Below are 25,590 nucleotides of genomic sequence, written 5' to 3' on the forward strand. Positions count from 1 at the left end.
TAAAATACAGTAAAGAGAGAATAAGGAAAATCAGTCAAACAATGCGATTAAACAGGGAGATAAAATGAGGGAACCTAAACATAAGGAAGAGAAATGAAAAAGTACTAATAAGATAAAGGTGCTAAAAATAATGAAAAGATAATAATAATACACATACAGAATAAAATGCCAGCTGTATGGGATAGTGAAGTGATATTGGTCTCAGTTTCTCAGATTTTGGGATTATCCTTGTGCTCCCCCTTCTATCTGTCTCTGGACCCTTTGTAACTCCAAGTCTTATTGTTTCATTTGGGGGAAGAAAAAAAAATGAGAGAGGATCCAAAAAGAAAAACAAATAAACTTCCTGATTACTTTAATATTCAGTGAGTTCTGCTGGTCTTCCTAGAAGTCACAGGAAAAGGGGCCTGGGCTTCACTTTTCTCCCTTCCAATGGTTTTGAGAGGATGGGGACCTGGTCTGAGTCACAATTCCCTGGCATCCACAAGCTCAGGTCCTGCATGAGCTGCCAGGCTCAAATTAGCCACTCAGCCTCCAGTTGGCCAGCATGATTAATCTCGGGTGTGAGACCAAGACAAGCTGGGCATGTGTGGTTCTGCTCAACTACAAAGTCTCTCGGTGAGAACAGCTGAAATCTCCCTTGGGGCATGCCAGCTTCTGCTGAGAGTTCCTTACAAAGCAGCTGCCTGCAGTTATTAACAAGTACTTGACTTTTCACACAGGCCAACTTTCCAACCAGTCCAGACACTATCCGAGTCAAGGTCTGATGTGGCCCAACTCCTCCTATCTCCAGGTGTCACCTGGCACCCAAATTTCTGTGGTGCCAGCGTCCACAGTCCCAGTGGATGTGTACTGCCTCTGTGTGTGTCCTACTCCATCTCTATTCCCCCTAGTGACTTCCAGAATCTAGGTCCTTTCTGGTACTGGGCTGCCCTCACTGTTCTGGTAGGGAAGTGTGATGGTGCTCTGACTCTCCTTTCCATATCCTTCAGCAGGCTCAGGGCTGGGGGCTGCAGCAACCTTGGTCCCCGTGCAGATCCCAGGGACCTTATCATCCCAGCACAATTTCCTCACCATCTGTTTTTCAATGTCCTCTGCAATTTTTTGTCTCCAAACTGCATATAGGCTGGGTTTCCATTGGCTCTTCACTCTGTTCCTCAGAAGATTGGCCAGGTGTTCCAGCTGGGCATGGGGAGGACTGGGCTCTACTCCCACCTACCTCACCACCATCTTCTCCCTGCCCCTTTTTTTTGAGGGGGGGGTTGATTGTTGTTGAAATTTGCTTTTTCAGGCCCTGTGTTTAACATTTCACAACCTTTAGAGATTTTACAACCTGGAGAGATTTCATCTTCAAGAGATGTTAAATAGTCCCACTATTTGCCAGCATTTTGTTCATCCAGCCTTTCAGCCAGTAAGAAATTTATTTTCCCAAAGTGTTATTTATCATTACATAAATGACATCCTGATTGCAGCTCCCTCACAAGATGTTCTAGCAAAAACTACCTTCTTTCTTAAAAACTCTGTGGCCTCTGCTACACTAATAAATTGCTCCAGAAAAAATCCAGCATTCAGAGCCTTGGAAATATTTGGGCTATATTCTTTTTAATATGACAATTCAGCCTCAAGTCTTTCAAATTAATCCACCCAAGGATGTGACTCTTAATCACCCCCAACAACTCCTGGGAGCAATCAACTGGATGTGACCCAGCCTTAGAATACCTACCCAACAATTAACTCATTTATTTAACACTCTTAAAGGGGAACCTGATATTAATTACCCCAGAAAATTATCCCCAGAGACTCTACAAGTATTAACTATAGTAAATCCACACATTCAGCAGTGACAACTAGCTGGAATTGATCCACAGTCTCCTGTCCGGCTTTTCTACTTCCCAACCTTAGGTACCTGAATAGATCTTATATGATAGCCGTCACCCCAGTTAGCTATGATAGAGTGACTTTTCTTCTCTCATAAGCCACAACGCACTATTACCGCCTATATAACTGCATTGTGCCATCTTATTTTAAAGGGACATGAGCAAACATAGCCGTTTGATGTGACCACCGACCAGCAGTGACTGCGGAATGCTGCAGATGGCTTGTCAACACTTTAGAAAAACATACACAGAGACAACCAGGTCTTGTGGGGAAATAGGAATAGAATGGCCACTCTCTCTAGTGGGGAGTGTGCCATTCCCCCGCCAGAGAGGCTTTTTATTGGTTTCATTTGCATAAGAATTCAGGTAAAGCTCATTACAAATTTTTAGGAAGTAAGGATCAAACAATAGATAACAAGGAAGTCTGAGGGCCTATTCTGAGTCAGGGTCAAAGAGCTGTAAAACTTTGAGGAACAAACTTACCTCTTCCTTGGACCCTCATCATTCAACTGAGAGCATTCTAAACAAAGCAGGTTTCACAGGATTTTACATATTCTTTCTTAGGCCTCATCACTTGGGTGACCCGCCCTTTCCAGTACAGAGCTGTACCACCCTGTCATTGTTTCAAGCTTAGGTGGAGCAAGGGAACTAAGGCAACCAAGAGATAAGGAGATTTTCTCCTAGATGATGAGAACTCAGGCTATGTCAAAGCCGAGGGGTGAGGGTCCATCACCTCCTTTTGCTGTAGCCCCCAAAGTCCTTACTTGGGGGCCTCCAACATGATCATGCCTGTCTTAGGTCATTCCCCCCTTGGGGAATCTTACCCATCATTGGCTAACCGACCAAGCATTGGGGATCAGTTATGAATGAAGTAGCAGAAGGAGTGCTTCTGCCAGAGACATAAGTTTTTGTTTCCTTGCTGGCTTATGGTCCAAGGTCATTCCCTCAGCCTTAGCCGTGGTGGGGGTTACAGCTTCTGATACCAGGCAGGGAGGTTCCCAGCAGCAGTTATTTAGATATGACCCTTCCTTTATTCATGTCCCCTTAATTCAGGTTTATTTACAACAATTAACAGCTTGATCTTTAGAATTTCAGTGTGCCATAGCTGACTTTGTAGGAGGACTAGAAATTAATCTGCCTTCAGACAGACTGCTTCAAAACTTTCCACTCCTTCAAATAAGGCTAGCAGAAAAAGTCATCCCAACACCAATAACTAGGGTGGGAACTGTATATGTTGATGGGTCTGGAAAAACCAGACAAGCTGCTGTTGCCTGGCAAGAGGGTAAACTGGAGAAATTTTGTATCCTCAGGGCATTCCTCTACTCAAAAGGCCAAGCTTTTCGCTGCAATCATGGCCCTGCAGCAATGGCTTCAGGAAGCTTTGAATGTAGTCTGTGACTCAAGATATACTGTTTATACTCTTCTGCATCTAGATCAGGCATTAATTAAGACTTCTATTGACCCCAATTTACTTAACTTATTTTTGACCTTATAGCCCCTCCTTGACAAGCTAGAACCCCCCCCCCCCTTCTTTACTCATATTTGATCCCATTCAGGCCTGCCTGGCCCCCCTGGTTGATGGTAACAATAAGGCAGATGCCTTAGTTAGTGTCTTTATTGCCTTCCAGCAAGAAACAGCTTCTCATCAGTTTTTTAATCAAAACAGCCAGACACTCCAAAACCAATTTAACATTCCTCACTCCCAAGCTAAGCAAATTATTAAAGAATGATCTTACTGCCAAGTCCTCATTGAGGCACCTCCATCTATGGAAGTTAATCCTCGAGAACTAACTGAGAATTATTATTCTCAAATAATTTGGCAAATGGATGTCACTCATTACTCTCCCTTTGGAAAATTCAAATATATTCATATTTCTATTGATACTTATTTTGGCACCCAACATGCATCTGCTTTAACAGGAGAATTCCCAAGAAATATGCAAGCCCATTGGCTTGACGTCTTTAGTCATTTAGGACAGCCTTAGCAAATTAAAACTGATAATGGCCCTGGATACCTTGCCTATTCTACTCAGGTTTTCCTTCAGCATTGGAATATCCAGCATAAAACAGGAATACCTTGCAATCTAACCAGTCAGAAAATTGTAGAATTGGCTCATCATACTTTTAAAAATCTTAAAAAACATAAAAGGGGGGGTCATGAGTGCTCCCCCCAAATTCAACTATGTTAGCCATGTTTACCTATAATTTTCTAAATTGTGATGAATTATTCTGTACTCCAATTGAGAAGCATTTTCAGACAAATAGTCAAAACTGCCTTACCCTCAAGTTTTTTTAAAGATTTTATTTATTTATTTTTAGAGAGGGAAGGGAGGGAGAAAGAGAGAGAGAGAAACATCAATGTGCAGTTGCTGGGGGTCATGGCCTGTAACCCAGGCATGTACCGTGACTGGGAATTGAACCTGCGACACTTTGGTTTGCAGCCCTCACTCAATCCACTGAGCTATGCCAGCCAGGGCTTACCCACAAGCTTTAAAAAGAGATCTGTTGGGAGATGGCTCTTGGCAGGGCCCTGTAGATCTCTTAACATGGGGAACAGAGTATGCATGTTTTTCCATTCCCGCAGGTCCTGTCTGGCTACCAGCAAAAACTGTAAAGCCTAACCATGAGTGGGATAGACATCAAACTCTGCTATCTGGAGGTGAGAACTGATCAACTAGCAGGGCAGGTGGCTCAGCTAACACTGAACAACGAGAAGGAAATGGGACATCCACGGCATCACACATGGGTCTGGGACCAGGAATGGAGGAAGGGGTGCCTGCTCCAATGGCAGGAGCTGAGGCTCAGACAGGTCCTGCAGAGGGCAACAACCCCCTAATGTCCCATAATATTCCCCTTAGGCATGCCCCCACTACATGGGGGACATCAAGACTCTTAATGCTCAAGCTGAGGAAATTCTTGCTGAAATGAGGATAGAAGACACCCCAGAAAGCAGGTTTATCATTTACCTAGCAGTGCTGTCAGCCAATTTGGCTAAAACTTTGCTTTTAATTGCCATTATACTTTTCCTATGGGGGCAAGGCATAGCTAATGAGGTTAATTCCTCTTATATCTATTGGGGCCACATTACTGATCCACCAGCATATAAGCTACATACCTGGTGGAATGTTGAACCTCACTTTTTCACTAATGATACTCTGTGGACTGGAGGAGTGTGGATGTCCCCTGATGGCCCACTAGAAGAAAACAAACACTGAATACCAGTGTCAAAAAATAGTGTTTATGTTGCTAAGTATTTACCAGTTTGTTTTTCTGTCCTTCTTAACACTTTGTGCTTTCCTTTGAAAGAACAACATTATGCTGCAAACAAGGAGCAATGCAGTGATTACTATCAGCTTTCCATGGTATCCATGGTTGGCCTGTATACCCATGAGGGAGTTTGCCATACTTTCAATCCCCCTGTGGTTCCTCCCTGTACCTTAGACACTAGCCATAAAGACTCAGTCCTCTGGTCTTTATGTCAAGGACTAAATGCCACTATTGCTTTTCTCCCCAAAAGTCTTTTTGTAGTAGAGAATTGGGGAGCTCGCTGAAGAATATTAGCTAAGTCTGACAGAACAATAATTCCAGCTCCGCCTCAACAACTATATACTAATATGTGGTGGGAGGAGCTGGGCACTGGGGCACCTATTCTCAGAATTTTTTCTCCTAACTACACTAGCTCATGGCATTATAACTCTTAGAAAATGGGCTTGCCCTTTATTACTGGGAAGCATCTGTATATAAAAATTGGTTGTGACCCTAAAGGTGTTCTGGAATGTTTCTACTAGATTGACCCTCCAGAACAAGATTGGGTCATGGTTTGTACTTCTCACCCCTGCCTGTTTTTAGCAACCCCAGGGACAGCCCAGGTATTTAATAAATTAGCAAAAAAATTCTTTGCATGTCCCTGCAGGCTCTATATATGCTAGCTGCCTTAACCATCTCATTATTACTCAGTTAAGCCTCACTATGATTTATATAGTTAGAAGACAAACTCAAGTGTGGGTGCCAGTTGATGTAACCAGAGAATAGGAGGATCCCAATGGCATAATAGTGCTTAACAATGCACTGTCCTCCTTATTAGTCCGATGGTTTGTCAGCATCCTAATTGCATTTACTGTCTCTGCTATAGTTGTTGCAGCTTCTGCTGCCACATAAACCGCTGTTCTCATTAACTCAGTTCAAACTGCTCATACTGTTGATGTTCTCTTAACTAATACTACTTTAGAAATGCTTCAACAGGCCCCAATTAATCAAGAGATCCTGACTCACCTTTCTGTGGTTGAATCAGCACTTGACTGGGTCAGTGAGAACCAGGATGCATTAGTGACCTGCCAACAGCTGACCTATGATACTGGATTTTCCAAGCTGTAAATCATTCCACTTCAGTGGAACTCCAGCCAGAACTCCTGGAGCAATATTCAACTTCACCTAAGAGGGGCTTTTTCTTTCAATATAAAGGGACAAGTTGATAAATTGCAGCTAGAGCTGCATCAGCAGTTACAGGATATTCAACCCTTGACCAAGCAGGAGGTTTATCAAACCTTCTGTGATAAAGGCAGGTCAAAAGGCAGTTCCATTCTCAGTGGCTAAACCCACAAAACTGGTTTGATGGGCTTAACCTGAGAGTGTGGGTCTTTGGAGCCTCTGGTTGCTTACTGATTCTAATAAAGCTTTGTGTACTTGGATGCATTTGCAAATTATTTTCCAAGGGTCATATGAGACCAGCAAGTAGCAAGCTTAGTGGGATCCACCACTGTAGCAGTCCTAAAACAAGGGTGGAATTATAGGAAATTGATCAGTATGGCAGTGGCAAATGTAGCTCAGCCCTGATTTGGAAAACCAGCATGTGCTAGGCGGCACACAGGAGCCAGGCCCACAGATCAGCTTTCCCATGGGAAATCAGGCCTGCATTTTAGCTAGGCTGCTTTGAGGCTTGCTTTTGCTAAAACTCCCTCATCCTGAATTGAAGCAGCAAATGTTTACTGCATATCTTAAAATAGCTTCCTAAAGTCTGTGGTAATCCACCTGAGGACAGAGTGTAACCAGATGGATCACTTTTATCATTCCCTTGCATTTGCAGCATTTTTTCTTTGTTATCTGTAAGAAGTAATCAGCAACATACTTTCCCTTGTTATCTGTAAAAGGTAATCATGTAAAACAAACCTGAGCATAATGAATGAAACCCTTCTTTAATGTATGTTACTAGAAAGCAATAAAAAGCCTATCCAGGCAAGGGTTGGGGTGTTCTCTCACTAAGAGAGTGGCCATTCCATCCCTTTTTCTGCACAGGATTTCTACAGTCCGTGTGAATTTGTTCTTGGCATCCACAACATGTTGGACACCACTGGTCAGAGGGGGCATCACAAAACCTATGGGACACAGTAAAGGCAGTCCTGAGAGAAAAGTTCATAGTGATACAAGCCTACCTAAAACACATAGAAACATTTCAAATAAACAACCTAAACCTACATCTACAAGAACTGAAGGAACAAGGACAAAGACAGCCCAAAGGAAATAGATGGAAGGAAATAGCCAAGACCAGATCAGAATTAAATGAAAGCAAAACTAAAAGAACAATTCTAAGGATCAATAATCCAGAAGCTGGTTATTTGAAAAGATAAACAAAATAGACAAGCCTTTAAGCAGACTCATCAAAAAAAATAGAGAGGACTCAAATAAAAAAAATAAAAAATGAAAGAAGAGAGAGTACCACTGATAGCACAGAAATGCAAAGGATTGTAAAAAAAAAATTACTACAAAGAACTATATGCCAAGAAATTTGAAAGCCTAGGTGAAAGGGACAAATTTATAGAAAAATAATATTAAAAAACTGAATAAAGAAGAAACAGAAAGCATGAACAATTACCAGCTGATGAAATTGAAGCAGTAACTTAAAACCTTCCATCACAAAAAAGGCCCTGGATTGCATAGTTTCACAGGAGAATTTTACAAAACATTTAAGGAAGAGCAAACCCCTATCCTTCAGAGACTATTTCAAAAAAATCCAAGAAGATGGAAGACTCCCAAACTCTTTTTATGAAGGAAGCATCATCTTAATCCCAAATCTAGATAAAAGCAGAACAAAGCAATGAAATTACATGCTAATATTGCTGATAAACATAGATGTTAAAATCCTCAAAGAAATATTGGTAAAGTGTATCCAGCAATAGTTTAAAGATCATGCACCATGACCAGGTGGGATTCATCCCAGGGATGCATGGGTGGTACAGTATTCCCAAGTCAACAAATGTAATACATCACATATACAAAAGGAAAAACAAAAATCAGATGATTTTATCAATAGATGCAGAAAAGGCATTTGATAAGGTACAGCTCCCATTTATGGTAAAAACACTCAGCAAAGTGGGAATAGAGGGAACATTCCTCAAAATAATAAAGGCCATATATAAGAGAGCTATAGCCAAAATCATACTCAAAGCACAAAAACTTAGAGCTTTCCCAGTAAGATCAGGAACAAGGCAAGGATGTCTGCTTTCACCACTCCTATTGAACATAGTAGTGGAAGTCCTAGTCACAGCAATCAGACAAAAAAAAACAAAACCAAAACCAAAACAAATAAAAGCCATCCAAATTGGAAAGGAGGAAGTAAACTGTCATTGTTTGCAGGGGACATGACAGTATACATAGAAAATCATGTAGATTTGATTAACAAACTACTCATACTAATAGTTGATTTTGGCAAAACACGAGGATGCAAAGTCAATATTCAGAAATCAAAGGCATTTTGTACACCAACAGTAAAATACCAGAGACAGAAATCAGGAAAAAAAATCCCATTTGATAGAGCAACAAGAAAAATAATGTACCTAGGAATAAACCTGACCAAGGATGTAAAAGACCTGTACTCAGAAAACTACACAACACTGAAGAAAGAAATTAAGGGAAACACAAATGGAAGCATATACCATGTTTATGGATTGGAAGAATTAACATCATCAGAATGGCCATACTGCTCAAAGCAATTCATAAATTCAATGCAATCCCTATTAAAGGACCAATGACATATTTCACAGATATAGAACAAACACTTCAAAAATTTATGTGAACTATAAACAATCCCAAATAGCTGCAGCAAGTCTGAGAAGAAAAAAGTAGGAGGGATCACTATATATAATATCAAACTGTATTACAAGGCCACTGTAAAAAAAAACCACCTGGTCCTAGCATAAGAAAAGACACAGAGAACAATGGAAAAGAATAAAGAGCTGAGAAATAAACCCAAGTCTCTATGGTCAATAAATATTTGACAAAGGGGGCAGAAGCATAACATGGAGTAAAAATAGCCTCTTCAATAAATGGTGTTGGGAGACCTGGACAGCTACATGCAAAAAAAAAAAAAAAAAAAAAAAAAAAAGAAGAAGAAAAAGAAAGAAAGAAAGAAAGAAAGAAACCTGACCACCAACTTTCACTATACATAAAAATAAATTTGAGGTGGGTAAAAAGACTTAAATATTAGTCATGACACCATAAAAGACCTACATAAGAACATAGGCCAGAAAATCTCAGATATTCCATGCAGCAATATTTTCACTGAGATGTCCCCTAAAGCAAAGTACATAAAGGAAAGAATAAACAAATGGGACCTCATCAAATTAAAAAGCTTCTTTGCAACTAAAGAAAACAGCATTAAAATGAAATGGGAACCCCCATTGTGGGAAAACATATTTATCAATGATACCATAGAGAAGGGATTGACCTCCAGAATATATAAAGAACTCACACAATTCCACTCCAGGAAGACAACAATTCAGTTGAAAAATGGGCAAAGGACCTGAAACAGACATTTCTCCAAGGAGGACATACAGAAGGCCCAGAGGCATACGAAAAGATGCTCAGCTTCACTACCCATTAGTGAGATACAAACTAAAACCACCATGAGATATCACTTTATACCAGTGAGAAAGAACATCATAAACAATTCGACAAATAACAGGTGTTAGAGGGGATGTGGAGAAATGGGAACCCTAGTGGACTGTTGGTGGGAATGCAGACTTGAGCAGCCACTGTGAAAATCAGTATGGAATTTCCTCAGAAAAGTAAAAGATGGGACTGCCTTTTGACCTGAAAATTCCATTTTTGGGATTATCCCCTAAGAAATGTGAAATACCACGTTATAGTATCTAAGGACCCCAATGTTCATAGCAGCATAATTTACAAAAGCCAAGTGCTAGAACTGACATAACTGCCCATCAGTAAATGAAGGGTTCAAAAAAATATGGTACATTTACACAATGGAATACTATGCAGCAGGAAGAAAAAAGGAGGTCCCACCGTTTGTGACAGCATGGATGAAACTGGAGAGCATTATGCTAAGGGAAATAAGCCAGGTGGTGAAAGACAAATACCATATGATCTCACCTATAAGTGGAGCTTTATCAACAATACAAACAAGCAAGCACAATATAATCAGAGACTTTTAAAGTAAGAACAAACTGCCAGTAACGAGTGGCAAAGTGGGAGGGGATAATGGGAGAAAAAGTGGGGGGAGGATTTCAGCAACATCTATAAAGGACACATGGAGAAAACCAAAAGGGGGTAGGATCAAGGGTGGGAAGTGCGAATGGCTGCAGTGAAGGGAGTGGAGAGGTAGAATTGAGAAAACTGTACTTGAACAACCATTAAATAAAAATATTTTGTAAAAAGTAATTTCTCTGTTAATTGCAAGTCACACTCAAAAAAGTAAAAAATTAGCTAAAGGTTGGAGGAAGAGGTGGAGGTGAATGAACCCAGAAGAGAATGCACCAACTGTACTTTACCTTTACCGTTCAGGACAAAAAACTTTATTTATTCAGCCTCACACATATTTAGCCTGTGCTCTGGGCTTTCATAGCAATAACACTTTTATTCTGGAATCCATTTCCTGAGTTTATGGCCTCCAAGATTTTATGGTCTTTCCCAAGAAAGCTTTCTTCACCTATTTATAGGTATCATGGTTCTTCTTTTTGGTTCTTGTGAATACCAAGCACTTTTTATGCAATACATGTGTATCTTGAATAGAAAATTTTCAGTGGATTTGGATAAGACTTTTGTTTTGTGTTTTTGGTGTGTGTGTGGGAGAGATAGGGAGAAAGAGAGAGAGATGTGAATCATAAACAGATTCTATCCATTCTACTTAGTCAAAAGAAAGGAGGGAAAAAAGATAAAAATGCAAAACAAACTTTTATTTCATTTCAAATAGAGTTTTCCATTGTTTGTCTTATGATTTGTTTATTTCTGTTCTGCTTGTTAATTTATTTTGTTTTTCAGATTGCACATATAGGTAAAATCTTTGGCGTTTTCTTCCTCTGTCTACTTTACTTCACTCAGCACAATACCCTCTAGGTCCACCCATGTTGCTACAGATGACAAGATTTCATTCTTTTTTTATGGCTGAGTCATATTCCATTGTTTATACACAATGCTTCTTTATTCATTCATCTGTTGATGGACACTTGGGTTGTCTCCATGTCTTGGGTGTTGTGAATAATGATGCAATGAATATATGGATGTATATGTACTCTTCATTTCTGACTGTTTTTAAAATGTTTTTTATCTCTGTTTTTATGTTTACTATCTGTTTATTGAAATAGTTCTCACTAATTTCAGTTATTCTCTCCCTAGTTTCATTGTACATCCTTACAACCAGTTTTTTGAACTCTGCATCTGGTAGATTGCTTGTCTCCATTTTGTTGTTTGGAGTTTTGTTCTATTTTTCATTCGAGACTTTCTTTGTCTCCTCATTTAGGCTGCCTCCTTGTTTATTTCCATGTATTAAGTAGGGTTGCTTCATCTCCCAGGCTTCATAGAGTGGCCTAATATAGCAGATGTCCTGTAGCATCCAGTTGCACATCTTCCCCAGTTACCTGAGAAGGACACTCTCAGTGCCCCTCTCATGTGAGTTGTGAAATATACTGTTCACACACAAACCTATATCAAGGGTTTTTAATATTCCTTGATGATTCTTGCCTGAATCACTTTGTCTATAGAGAGCCACTTCTAACTGTCTCTTGTAACCTTTGTGATTTCTCTGTATTTTTTGAGCACTTCCTCACATTTTAGCTCAAGATGTTCCAGAGTCATCTTGTAATTTCCCACTTCATCTTTGGAATAAATGATTGATCTAAGATTCCTTATAGACTTTTAATGGTGAAGAGCATTTAGAAAACAAGTCTGAGCACTAGATGTGCTATTTTGTTGTTATTGTTTCTAGCCTCTTTTATTTATCAGCTCCAGGAGAAACAAAAGTTTTTCTTTTTTTCTTATTTTCTCTGAATTATTAATTCATACCGATAGTTCTAATTCTGTTTTTTTCACTGATTTTAGACATTTATTTCACTAATTTTGGCAAATATATACCGTGAGGTATAGTTGTTTCTCAGGTTTACAGTCTATGGTAAAAGGTAAATTTTAGGTATTTTATATACATACTACACATATATATGTATATAACTATTTGTCACATATATTGTTTGGCAACATAGCAGAGTTCTTTCTTGTCTTCTTGAATTACTTTCAACAATGTTTTGTGGTTTTCAATGTACGAGTCTTATTCCCCTTTGGTTAAATTTATTCATAAGTGTTTTATTTTGGATGATAGTATAAATGATATTGTTTTCTTAATTTTGATTGTTTATGGCTAGTGTATAGTAAAACAACTTACTTTTGTGTGTTGTTTGGTTTTCAAGCATGCATTCTGCTTTAGGTTTTTGTGAGGCTTTCTAGATTACCTGTTTGTTATGTGTAGAAGCCCTTATTCACCAAAGATTCCCCCTCACTAATGTTTTTGTCTATCTATTGTTTGTAGTAACTGTACTCTTTGTACAAGGTGGCGAAGATATCAAAATGCCAGAGTTCATTGCTTTTGTTTTTTTTAAAATTATTTTATTGTTGTTCAAGTACAGTTGTCTGCATTTACCCGACAGCACTCCCTGCCACACCAGCCATCTCCACCTCCCTCCCCTGCTTCCATCTGCTTTGGTTTTGTTCATGTGTCTTTTATAGTTGTTCCTGAAAATTCTTCCAACCTTCCTCCCCATTACCCTCTCCCACCTCTCCTCTGATTAATGTTCGTTTGTCCTAATTTCAATGTCTATGATTATATTTTGCTTGGTTGTTTGTTTCGTTGATTAGATTCCACTTAGAGGTGAACTCATATGGTATTTGTACCTCACCACAAGGAATATTTCACTTAGCATAATGCTTTCCAGTTCCATCCATGCTGTCACTAGGGGTAGTTGCTCCTTCTTTCTTTCTGCTGCATAGAATTCCATTGTGTAAATGCCACATAGCTTTTTAATCTATTCATTTACTGATGGGCACTTAGGTTGCTTCCCCAACTCAGCTATAATCCCAAAAGTGAAATTTGCTGTTGCATGGGTCACTGGCCAGCAGTGACCATGGAACGGAACGCTGCAGATGGCTTGCCGAAAACATGTGAGAAAAAACACGCACAGAGACAGACCAGTTTCTGTGGAGAAGTAGGGACGGAATGGCCACCCCCCCTAGTGGGGAGCCCGCAGATTTACCATCCATACCTGCTTTTATTAGGCTCATTTTGCATAATAATTCAGGTAAAGTACTCAGTACTCATTAGGGGGAAGTAAGGAACCATAGAAAACAAGGAGGTCTGAGGGTCTATTTTGAGCCAGGGTAAAAGAGCTGTAAGACTTTGAGGAACAAACTAACTTCCTCCTTGGACCCTTCTCATTCAACTGAGAGCATTCTAAACAAAGAAAGTTTCACAGTAATTTACATATTCTTTCTTAGGCCTGATCACCCTGGGAATCTGCCCTTTTCAGCACAGAGCTGCACCACCCTGTGTCATTGTTTCAGGCTTAGGTGGAGCAAGGGAACTAAGGCAACCAAGAGATAAGGAGATTTTCTCCCAGACGATGAGAACTCAGGCTATGTCAAAGCCGAGGAGTGAGGGTCCATCACCCCCTTTTGCTGCAGCCCCCCAAGTCCTTCTTTTGGGGGGGCTTCCCAAAGTGATCGTGCCTGTCTTAGGTCATTCCCCCCTTGGGGAATCTTACCTGTTTTTGGCTAACCGACCAAGCTTTTTGGGGTTCAGTTATGAATAAAGCAGCAGAAGCAGCATTCCTGCCAGGGAGATAAGCTTTTGTCTCCTTGCTGGCTTACGGTTCCAAGGGCGTTCCCTTAGCCTGAGCCTAGGCAGGGGTTTCAGCTCCTGATACCAGTCAGGGCGGTTCCCAATAATTTTCAGGTCAAAAGGCAGTTCCATTTTTTGTTTTCTGAGGAAATTCGAGGAATTGCATCATTCCTCCAATGAGGAAAGGCAGTGGGTGCTCAAGTCTGCATTTCTACAAACAGTGCACTAGGATTCCCTTTTCTCCACATTTTCTCCAACACCTGTTGTTTGTTGATTTGTTTATGATGCCCCTTCTCACTGATGGGAAGTGGGATCTCATTGTGGTTTTAATTTGCATCTCTCTGATGGCTAGTAATGGTGAGTATCTTCTCCTAGGTTTCTGGGCTCTTGTATGTCCTCTTTGGAGAAGTGTCTGTTCAAGACATTTGCCCATTTTTTAATTGGGTTGTTTGTCTTCCTGGAATGGAGTCATGTGAGTTCTATATATATTTTGGAGATCAAAATCTTGTCTGAGGTATCATTGGCAAATATGTTTTCCAGTACTGTTGGTTCCCAGTTCATTTAATGCTGCTTTCTTTAGCTGTGCAGAAGCTTTTTAATTTGACCAGGTCCCATTTGTTTATTCTTTCCTTTATGTCTATTGCTCCAGGGAACATCTTGGTGAAAATATTGCTGCAAGGAATGTCTGAGATTTTTGTGCCTGTTTTTTTCCTCTAGGATTTTTAAGGTGTCACAAATTATATTGAACTCTTTTATCAACCCTGAATTTATTTTTTTGTATGGTGTAAGTTGGCGATTGACTTCCATTCTTTTGCATGTAGCTGTTCATATCTCCTGCCATTTGTTGAAGAGGTTACTTTTATTCCATTTTGTATTTCTGCCCCCTCTGTTGATTATTAATTTACTGTAGAGACTTGAGTTTATTTCTGGGCTCTCTATTCTGTTCCAATGGTATATGTGTCTGTTCTTGTGCCAGTGCCAGGCTATTCTGATTACAGTGGCCTTGTAATACAGTTTGATATCATGTATTGTGATCCTTCCTACCCTGTTCTTTCTCAAAATTGATGCAGATATTCAAGGTGGCTTATGCTTTCATATAAATTTTTGAAATGTTTGTTTCATATCTGTGATATATGTCCTTGGTACTGTAATAAAGGATTGCATTGATCTATAAATTGTCTTGGATAATATAGCCATTTTTGATGATGTTAATTCTTCCAACTCATGAGTATGACACATGCTTCCATTTGTTTTGTCTTCCTTAATTACTTTCTTTAGTGTTGTGTAGTTTTCTTAGTACAGGTCTTTTACAGCCTTGGTTAGGTTTATTCCTAGGTACTTTATTTTTCTTCTTGCTATATCAAATGAGATTTTTTTCCTGATTTATCTGAGATTTCATTATTGTTGTACAAAGGTGCCTTCAATTTCTGAATATTGATTTTTTTGTACTGCTGTTTTGTCAAATTCATTTATTAGGTTGAACAGTTTCCTGGTGGACTTTATAGGATTTTCTATGTATACTCTCATGTCATCTGCAAACAATGACAGTTTTGCTTCCTCCTTTCCAATTTGGATGGCGTTTATTTCTTTTTCTTGTCATATTCCTGTGGATAGAACTTCCAATGCTATGTTGAATAAGAATGGTGAAAGTGGACATCTTTGTCTTGTTCCTGAATTTATGGGAAAGCTTTTAGATTTTGCCCATTGAGAATAATATGGGTATAGGTGTCTCATCTATGGCCTTTATTATGCTGAGGAATGCTCCTCTGTTAGCACTTTGCTGAGTGTTTTTCTCATAAATAGGTCCTGCATCTTATCAAATGCTTTTTGGCATCTGTTGATATGATCATGAGGATTTTGTCTTTCCTTTTGTTTATGTGATGCATTACATTTATTGACTTGTGAATATTGTACAATCCTTACATCCCTGGGGTGAATCCCGCTTGATCATGATGTATGATCATTTTAATGTATTGCTGGATGTTGTTTACCAATATTTTGTTGAGGATTTTAGCATCTGTGTTCATCAGCAGTACTGGCCTGAAGTTTTCTTTTTTTGTTGGGTGTTTATCTGGCTGTGGGATAAGAATGATATTGACTTTATAAAAAGAGTTTGGGAGTCTTCCATCTTGGATTTTTTGGCACAGTCTGTGAAGGATAGGGATGAGCTCTTCCTTCACTATTTTATAGAATTTTCCTGTGAAACCATGCCATGCAGGGCTTTAGTTTGTTGGGATTTTTTGATTACTGCTTCAATTTTGTCAGCTGTTATTGGTCTGTTCAGGCTTTCTGCTTCTTCTCCATTCAGTTTTGGAAGATTATATTTTTAGAAATATGTCCATTTCACCGAGGTTTTCAATTTTTTTGGCATAGAGTTCTTCAGAGTAATTTCTCACAATTTTTCATATTTCTGAGGTATCAGTTGTAATCTCTCCTCTTTCTTTTCTAATTGTGTTTATTTTGGTCCTCTCTCTTTTTTTTTCTTGATGAGTCTGCTTAAGTGCTTGTCAATTTTTTTTTATCTTTTCCAAGACCTAGCTCCTGGCTTTATTGATACTTAGAATTGGGCTTTTAGTCTCTCATTATTCAATTTTGTTCTGATCTTGGTTATTTAATTCCTTCTACTTGCTCTGGGCTGTCTTTGTTTTTGTTCCTCCACTTCTTAAAGTGTGGATCTATGTTTTTTTTCCTAATGTTTCTATTTTTCTAGGTAGGCCTGTGTCACTGTGAACTTTCCTCTCAGGACTGCCTTCCCTCTGTTCCATAAGTTTTGTGTTGTTGTGAGAACATTTTCATTTGTTTCAAGAAAATTTTTGATTTTTTTCTTTGATCTCATTCCTGACCTATTCATTGTTTAATAGCACACTATTCAATCTTCATGAATTTAAGTGTTTTTGATATTTTTCCTTTAGGTTGGTTTCTTGTTTCAGTCCCTTGCATTCAGAAAAAATGCTTGATATCATTTCAGTTTTCTTGAGTTTGTTAAGGCTTGTTTTATGTCTTTCCATATGGTCTATCTTTGAAAATGTTCCATGTGTATTTTAAAAGAATGTGTATTTTGAATCCTTGGGGTGAAAGGCTCTCTGTATATCTATCAGTTAATTCCATTTGATCTAGGATATTGTTCAATGTTGCAATATCTTTTTTGATATTTTGTTTGGCATATCTATCCATTTTTGAAAATGGGGTGTTAAAAACCCAGAAACAAGTTGTTTTGCTGTCAATATCCTTCTTCAAGTCCTCCAAGATTTTCTTTATGTATTTTGGTGCTCCTATGTTTGGTGCATGTATAATTACAATATTTATGTCTTCTTGATGGTTTTTTTTCCCTTCAGTGTAATGAAGTGACCTTCTGGGTCTCTTTATATAGTTTCTTTTTGAAGTCTATTTTGTCTGATATAAGTATTGCTACACCATCTTTTTCCCCATTTTATTTGCTTTGAATATTTTTTTGTAGTCTTTCACTTTCAGTATGTGTAAGACTGTTGTTCTTAGGTGGGTCTTTTGTAGGCAGCATATGTGTGGATCATGTTTTCTTATCCATTCAGCTAGTCTATGTCTTTTGATTGGAGTGTTTGATACAATTACATTTAAGATTATTATTGATAGGTACTTATTCATTGCCATTTTTTAGTACCTGTGTTCTCTCTCACACTCTTTTTTCCCTTTATTTTAAAGCAGACCCTTTAGCATCTCTTGCAGGGATGGTCTGGAGGCGTATTCTTTGGGTTTCTTTTCTTTGGGAAACTCCTTATTTGGCCTTCCATTCAATAGAGAGCCTTGCTGGATAAAGTAGTCTTGGTGGCAGGCCTTTGGTTCTCATTATTGGGAATATTCCTTGGCATTCCTTTCCAGCTTGGAGCTTTTCCATTGAGAAGTCAGCTGCTAGTTTGATTGGGGCTCCCTTGTATGTTATGTCCCATTTCTCCCTTGCTACCTGTAAGATTCTCTCTTTGTCTTGGAATTTTGTCATTTTAATTATGATGTGTCTTGAGGTGGGCCTCTTTGTGTTCCTCTTGATTGGACCTCTGTTTTTCCTAGATTTGTGTGACTTTTTCTCTCATGAAATTAGGGAAGTTTTCCGTCATTAGTTTTTCAAACAAGTTTTCTATCCCTTGCTCTTCCTGTCCTCCCTCTGGTATCCCTATTATACAGATATTATTATGGTTCATGTTGTCCTGCAGTTCCCTTAACAACTCTTTGTTCTTCTGAGTCTCTTTTCCTTTTCTTGCTCTTTCTGGGTGTTTTTTTTTCTTCCTTGTCCTTCTGCTTGCTCATGTGATCCTCTGCTTCATCTAGCCTGCTTTTGATTCCTTCTACTGTGTTCTTCAATTTAGAAATTGTATTCATTTCCTCTTGGCCATTGTTGATAGTTTCTATTTCCTTTCTCATATTGATATAGTTTGCGGTGAGTTCCTAGATGTTTCCCTATAGCTTTTGGCAATTCTCTGTGAGCTCATTGAGCTTCCTGATAACCATTTCTTTGAACTCAGTTTGTGATAGTTGACTTGCCACTATTTCATTTAGCCTTTGTTCTGAGACTTCCTCCTTTCCTTTCATCTGGGGTCTGTTTCTTGTCTTCTCATTATTTGTGAGACTCTTCTCTTTAGCCTCAGCTTCTTAAATTGATCTGCTCTCACTTCCTAGTTTTGTGGTGTGAATTTCTATGATAGGAGACCTGTGAGATATAATTGTGCAGTCTCCTTGATCTCCTGAACTTACTGCTTTTGGTGTGGTGTTTATGTTGGCTCTTTGGATTTCTTTGGGTTTTTATTGTTGTTGGGTCTTTCTTTGGTGGGTCCTCCCCTCCAGCTGGTTAACTGAGGGTCACTCCACCCACCACATCTTGTATGCTTTGTACAGGTTCAGACAGTTGTGTTGAAATTGGTTTTTGTGTCTGTCCAAAGTTTTGAGGGTTCTCTCTTGTTATTGTTCTGGGAAATTTCTCCACCATTTAGTTGTACTTCCAGATTTGTCCTGGGTTGAGGTAGTGTGGCTTCCACTCACTCCTTCACCTTCTCCTGTTATTATCTATTGGTGGTTCCTTTGTTGGTGGGTTCCTTCTTCCAGCAGGTATACTGGTGTTCACAGCTCCCGTGTACTCTTTTATGTGAGTAATTGGAAGGGGAAGGCAAAGTGGACTCAGTCAGTGGGAGTGTATTCTATGGGATTTAAAGTACCAATACCTACAGAAGACATAGGAGATCCTTTGGATAAGTGTATTGCTAACCATGATATTTCATCCAACTAGCCACTTTTTAGAAAAGGTGGAAAAGAGATAAGACTCTTGTTAGAGGGGGGAAGGATTGTGAGTTGAATCCAGAAAACAGTGAACTTGGGGGGGGTCAGGTTATGAGATATAGTGAGAGTAAAGGACAGAAAATAGGCATAGTGTGCAGGAGAATAGAATTAACCACAACAGTAATAAAGTTCCAGCAGACAGTGACCTGTGCTAAGATCCAGAAGGGCGCTTTGTAGTATTTGCAATTGTTTGGAACAATTATTTACAATTATACTGGAACAACAATCATATGACAGAATCTATGTGACCTGAATAACAAAAATAGGAAGTACACGACCTAGGGTAGTGTGCTATTGGAAAACAAGTGAAGTGTAGTAGGGGGGAGAAAAATGTACTTGAACAATGATTAAAATAAAAAAAAAAAACAAAAAAAAACAAGCGAAGTGAAAGTAGGAAAATTAAAAATATTCTATGAAAGAAAGAACAAGGAAAATCAGTGAAACAATGCAATTAAACAAACAAAACAAAGAAAACCAAAAAGCAAGAAGAGAAATAAAAATACTAATAAAATAAAAGGAGAAATAATGAACAAATAATGATAATACAAATAAACTATAACTTGCAAGTTCTCTGGAATAGCAAAGTGAAATTTGACTCAGTTTCTCAGTTGTTGGGATGATTCCTCTTTGGGTCTGATTCTGGTGTTTCACAGCTCTAGGTCTTATTTATTGTCTGATTTGTGGCAAAAAGAAAAAAAAAAGAAAGAGAGAAAAAAAAGCCTCCTGCTGACTTTAAACCAGCCAAGGGAGCTCTGCTGGTCACCCTGGCTGCACCAGGTTAAGGGGAGTTGGGTTTTACTTTACTCCATCCTGCGGTTTTACACTGATGGGGGCAAGGTTTGGGCCACACTGTTCACAGTTGCTCAGCCTCCAGTCGAATTTCTCAGTTCACCATAGGGTCCCCAGTTCCCTTCTGCACCAGGAGAAACCTTCAGTCCACCAGTTGTGCTGTCCTTGAGGTGCACCAATTAGGGGCAAGTCACACACCTGCTTCCCACTCTTTGTTGTCCTAGGTGCTAGGCATTCTCAAAGTCTCTTCAGAGTAGTTCGGCTCCCCCACTGAGTTAAGCCTTTCTAGGAACTGCTAACTCCCTTGAGCCCTGCTGCTCTCCTCTGTAGGTGGTGTCTCCTTCCTCAGAGCATGCCAGTCTGGCCTGCAGGGCAGGTGTGCTGTGATGGCTATGGTGGTGGGTGCTGGCATGTGTTTCTAGGGCAACAGGCATGGTAACGTGGTCTTTACTGCTGAGGCAGGGACGGGGAAGCAGCAGTGGTGGTGACGAGATCCTGCGTGCACCTCTGGGGTGGTCTCCGCTGTTGCGGCGGCCGGGGCAGAGCCACAACTGTGGGCTGTGATGTCCGGCTGCTGGGGCTGGAGATGTGGGCATGTGACCTCTGCTGCTGCGGTAGGGGTTGGGGGCACAACTTTGGTGGAGGCGGGGTCCGGCGCAATCCACTGGAGCCCCAGCAAGGGCAGGTTTTCTCCGCTGCTGTGGCTGGGGGAGGTTAGGGGTTATGTTGTGACCTGGTCCATGGTGTCAGGGGCAGGCCTGCATCTCAGGCCTCAGAAGATGTAGGGGTGTGTGGGAGACGGTGAAAGCTGTCATTATAGCTAAGGTTGAGTGCTTAACAAAGCTACACTTGACTGCTTGCATCTGCAAGGTGCAACAACCCAGCAACTGATGACAGCCGGTACCACTAGGGTTGAACAGGAGATAGATTAACTGCAAGTTTCAACTATATGCGCTGTAACTTTTGCAGAAGACATATGTATCAGTTAGATAGCCTGGGAATGGAACAATCTGTGCCTGCAGTATCTCCCTAAGTTTGAAAAATGTCCTTGAGCTCTATCTAAACCCCTAAAAAATAAATGTGGAGACCGTGTTCAGGGCTCATTGTCTCTCCATCAGAGGACAATGTCCCACCTGGTCCCCACTTTTCCTTAAACTGTATTGTGTCTTTTCTAATCTCCCATTGCCCCCACTCAGGTATCTCTACTCCACACTGGTCATGGCAGGGTAGCAGCCAGGGGTAGGCAGGGGAGCTGCTTTGGGAGAATTCCCTAAACAGCCACCCAGAGCCTTTTTTGTTTGTTTTTAACAAATTCCTCCTGTTCAAGCCTGCTTCTTCTAACAAGCACCCAGCCTCTCACACAGCCCTACTTTCCAACCAGACTGGAGACTATATGGGTCACGGTCCATTACGGCCTAACTCTTCTTCCTTCTCCAGGCATCACCTGGCTGCCCAATTTCTCTGGTAATGACCCAGCCAGCATCCACAGTCTCAGCTGGTGAACACTGCCTCTGTGCATTTGCCACTTCATCTTTATTTGCCCCAGTGACTTCAAGCATCCAGTTTCATCCTGGTGCTGCTATAACCTCCCTGTTTGACAGGGGAGGGGGGGGAATCCATCGACCTAGCTCTCTTCCAAGAATCCTACAGGTGGCCCTGAAGGCTCGGGGCCTGGGGCTGCAGCTGCCCTGGTCCTGGGGACCTTATCATCCCAAAGCAATCTCCTTACCATTTGATTTTTCAATGTCCTCTACAATTTTGGCCTACAACCTTCATATATGCTGGAATACCATTGGCTGTTCACTCTGTTCCTCAGAAGATCGGGTAGGTGTTACACCTGTGCACAGAGGGTAATGGACTTTGCTCCCACCTATCTCGCTATCATTTTCACTTCTTGCCTTTCTGTTTTTTCTTATGAATTTTGAATGGACTCTTGATATGGAATTATAGCCCACCAACATTTAATTTGCCTAAACTGAGTTCTATGGTGACACCAGAGAAAGTAGCAAAATTAAAACAAAAGACTCTCAGACCAACTCTTCTGTAATTAGATGACCAGTCATTTTATTTCCTGGTAGTTATGTTCTCGAGTCCATTTTTTCAGTTCACCATCTAACAACCCAAGAAAGCAAACACTGTCACCCTGACTTTACTGCTCAAAGGATGTTTTTCAATTAATGTTATTCCCAGGTCTCAGGAAGTGACCAAATTCCATAGATTCTTCCTGTCCTTCTCAGAATAGCACCAGAGTATGCTTTCTTTCTATCTCTTTTTTATTGTGGTTCAATTATGGTTGTCCCCATTTCCCCCCATTACTCTTCCCCTGTCCTACCCACTCCCACATTCAATTATCGCCCCACTGTCCCATTGTCTTTGCCCATGGGTCCTTTATAAATGTTCCTTGACATTTTCTAATTGTGTTTTGTCATTTACATTTGGCCACTCTGCCACTCCATAGGCACAAGGATTACTGTCACATTGCAGAATCTGTTTGCAAACAAAATTCCTACCTTTAAATGCTCAGATGGTCACTACATAGATTAGACTGACTCTAAACCATGGCACCTTTTTAAGAGGGAGGGTATTCCTCAAGGTAGCAAGTACAGCAAAAAAGTACTTTATTAAGTAAGAATTATTTTAACTGCTTTCCTGTGCTTTCTGAGTCATCCCAGACAGGTTCTCAAAACTATATGCCTCCCAAGGACCATCTAGTTTCATTGCATACATACATACATTTAAGTATATATACCATATTCTGCCATGTATCATGCACACCTATGTTTTTGTGTACATTATACATGGCCTTATTATACCCATGGTATGTAATCATTATGCCCATGTATAATACACATCCTTACTTTTCCCTCAAAAGTTTGGGTCGAAAAGTGCACATTATGTATGGCACATTATACATGGCAAAATATATCTATTATGTACACACACACACACACACACACATACACGAGTATATTTGTAAAGTGAGAATAACATTTCCTTCCTATCTCTTCTATATAAAGGACTTGACAGTATGTGTTTTCTATGGACTACTGTTTTTTTTAACACAAATGGAAGGAGGGGCAATAGTAATAATGATAAATGTTTTTCAAGTTCTTACCTCACTTTTTATTAGGCACCATAATTAGCATTTTTGCATACATGCAGTCTCATTTAATCCTGATTAACCTTTTTTGAGGTAGGTGCTATTATTATTACACTGTTACAAGGAGTAAAGAGATGTATGCCTGTGTCATAAAGGTAGTCAGAGACTCACATTCTTCTGCCTCTAGCACCCACCCTCTTAACTGCTGGGAACTAGAATGTAGAAATAGAACTATTGGCCTTTGTTTCAACTCAAAAGGAAAAAAATATATAATAAATATGCATATTTTAAGTATGTATATGTACATCTTAAGTATGATATGTATTTAAACTGTATAAATAAACTCTAAAAGTTTTGCAAATCCTCCAGTGTGATATACACATAATTGGTGAATTAAAACTTAACTGAGCACACCACTATTTGCAAATTAAAAAATACTCTAAACTTACATCAACTCCACCTCTATTCTATTACCAAGAGAGAAGCTGCTTATGCATTTTTATTTTAGCAATCAAGGACAAGTGTGTTTTGTAAAGCAAAGGTTATTTTGACTTTGACAAATATATTACTCACTGTCTGATCATAACAGGCCAGAGCTGGAGAGGAATAATATCACTTTGTGTTTCACTACAGCCATGATGGCTGGACCTCTCTTGCTATAAATTTCCCAATATTTGATGGTTCCAGTATCAGCAGAAAAATTATGCATAATAAACAGAATACATTATATGTCACTTCTTGATTCAGCGCCAGATCAGGGATGTAAATAGTCTACTTTTGAATGGGTTTTCTGAAATAGTACACAGACTGTGTATATTGGAGAGATCTGAAGAGGAAAACTGAAACTTGCTTTTTCTCTAAACTATCTTTTGAAATTGACAATCTGGAGTGATGTGAACTGTAATACCATTTTTGGGTTGATATCAGGAAGAGCAGGACACACAATCTTTCATCCATCCAGGAAAAAGGAAACAGCTTATTTTGAATAAGAAGGAAAAAAGAAGTTTGTTGAAAGCCAGAGAAATAAACTGCCTAAATTCTTTGATGAAGAAGAGACAAAGGGAATGGGGTTTGTGAAATAATGAGCAAACCTAAAAATAATGTTTTGATAATGTTTTTAATTATTCCATTTTATCCAAAAAGGTTTTTTTGCAAAGTCTAAAACCTTACGTTAGAGATAAAACTACTCTAAGGTCTGCATCTATGAAGCAGCATTTCTCAAACATAAAGAATTATAATTGATGAAAAGGGAATGTTGCCAGGTGCACATGTAGCTTTACTTTCAACTGCCTATGTCCAGCTCAAAGACTTCTAGTGCTAGCTGAGACCTCAGAAGTCCCTGGGTCAAACCTTGACATTTCTTTTCTTTTTAAAGATTTTATTTATTTTTTAGAGAGGGAAGGGAGGGAGAAAGAGAGAGAGAGAGGAACATCAATGTGCAGTTGCTGGGGGTTATGGCCTGTAACCCAGGCATGTACCCTGACTGGGAATCGAACCTGCGACACTTTGGTTTGCAGCCCGCACTCAATCCACTGAGCTACGCCAGCCTGGGCAAACCTTGACATTTCATAGATGTCAGCCTTAAAACTGTTGGGCAACTTGCCCAAAGTCATGCTTAGACTTGTATTCTTTTTATTCTCTGAGTAACAAATGGCAAATGGACAAGAGCAAAAAAGATCATGTTACAAATTACATAGACTCCCTATAAGGAGAAAGGTGGTAACAATGGTCCCTAAATTCACTTATCTGCCAAAGTATATTATCAGAAATACAAGAGACATATATACACCATGTTTTCTACTGCAATAATTATTTTTTAAAACTCAGACATTCTGACAGGTATACCTACTTTATTCAGTATCAGTTTAGGGTTGGTCATCCAGTTGTTCTTTCCAGAAAGGGTAGTGAAAAAATCTAGCAGTTATTCTCAGGAAGCAAAATGAAGCCAAACATTTAGGTACCTCTTTCATTTGGATTTCATGTCAAGTCTACAAATGCAAAAGCACCTGCACATCATTCAACTAAATTCTTAATGACAAACCCTGATGTAGAGAGCTTGAAATAGAGAAATGTGGATATTTTCCAGCTTCTCTGCACTCTGCCATCTCATCCTAGGAGTTCAAAAATGGCCTTACACTTTCCTGGAAAAAGAAGAAATGAAAACAATTGTTGTTTCCCTCCTACCCAGCCTCATTCTCCCAGAACCTGGGCCATATCTTAAAGTTCCAAATAAAATCCATTCATCCCTAGAGACCTGCTCTACTTCACAAGATGGTATATCCAAGGCCACTCTCCATCTGGAAGGTTCCTTGGAGGGTGGGTGGTGTCCGATCACGCCAGAGGCTATACATGCTCCATTCAAACTTAGACCCTCACCCAGAAAAATGTTAAAGTGGGCATTCAAAATGGTAAAA

Source organism: Phyllostomus discolor, chromosome 3 (genome assembly GCF_004126475.2).
Source record: "Phyllostomus discolor isolate MPI-MPIP mPhyDis1 chromosome 3, mPhyDis1.pri.v3, whole genome shotgun sequence".
Classification (NCBI taxonomy): domain Eukaryota; kingdom Metazoa; phylum Chordata; class Mammalia; order Chiroptera; family Phyllostomidae; genus Phyllostomus; species Phyllostomus discolor.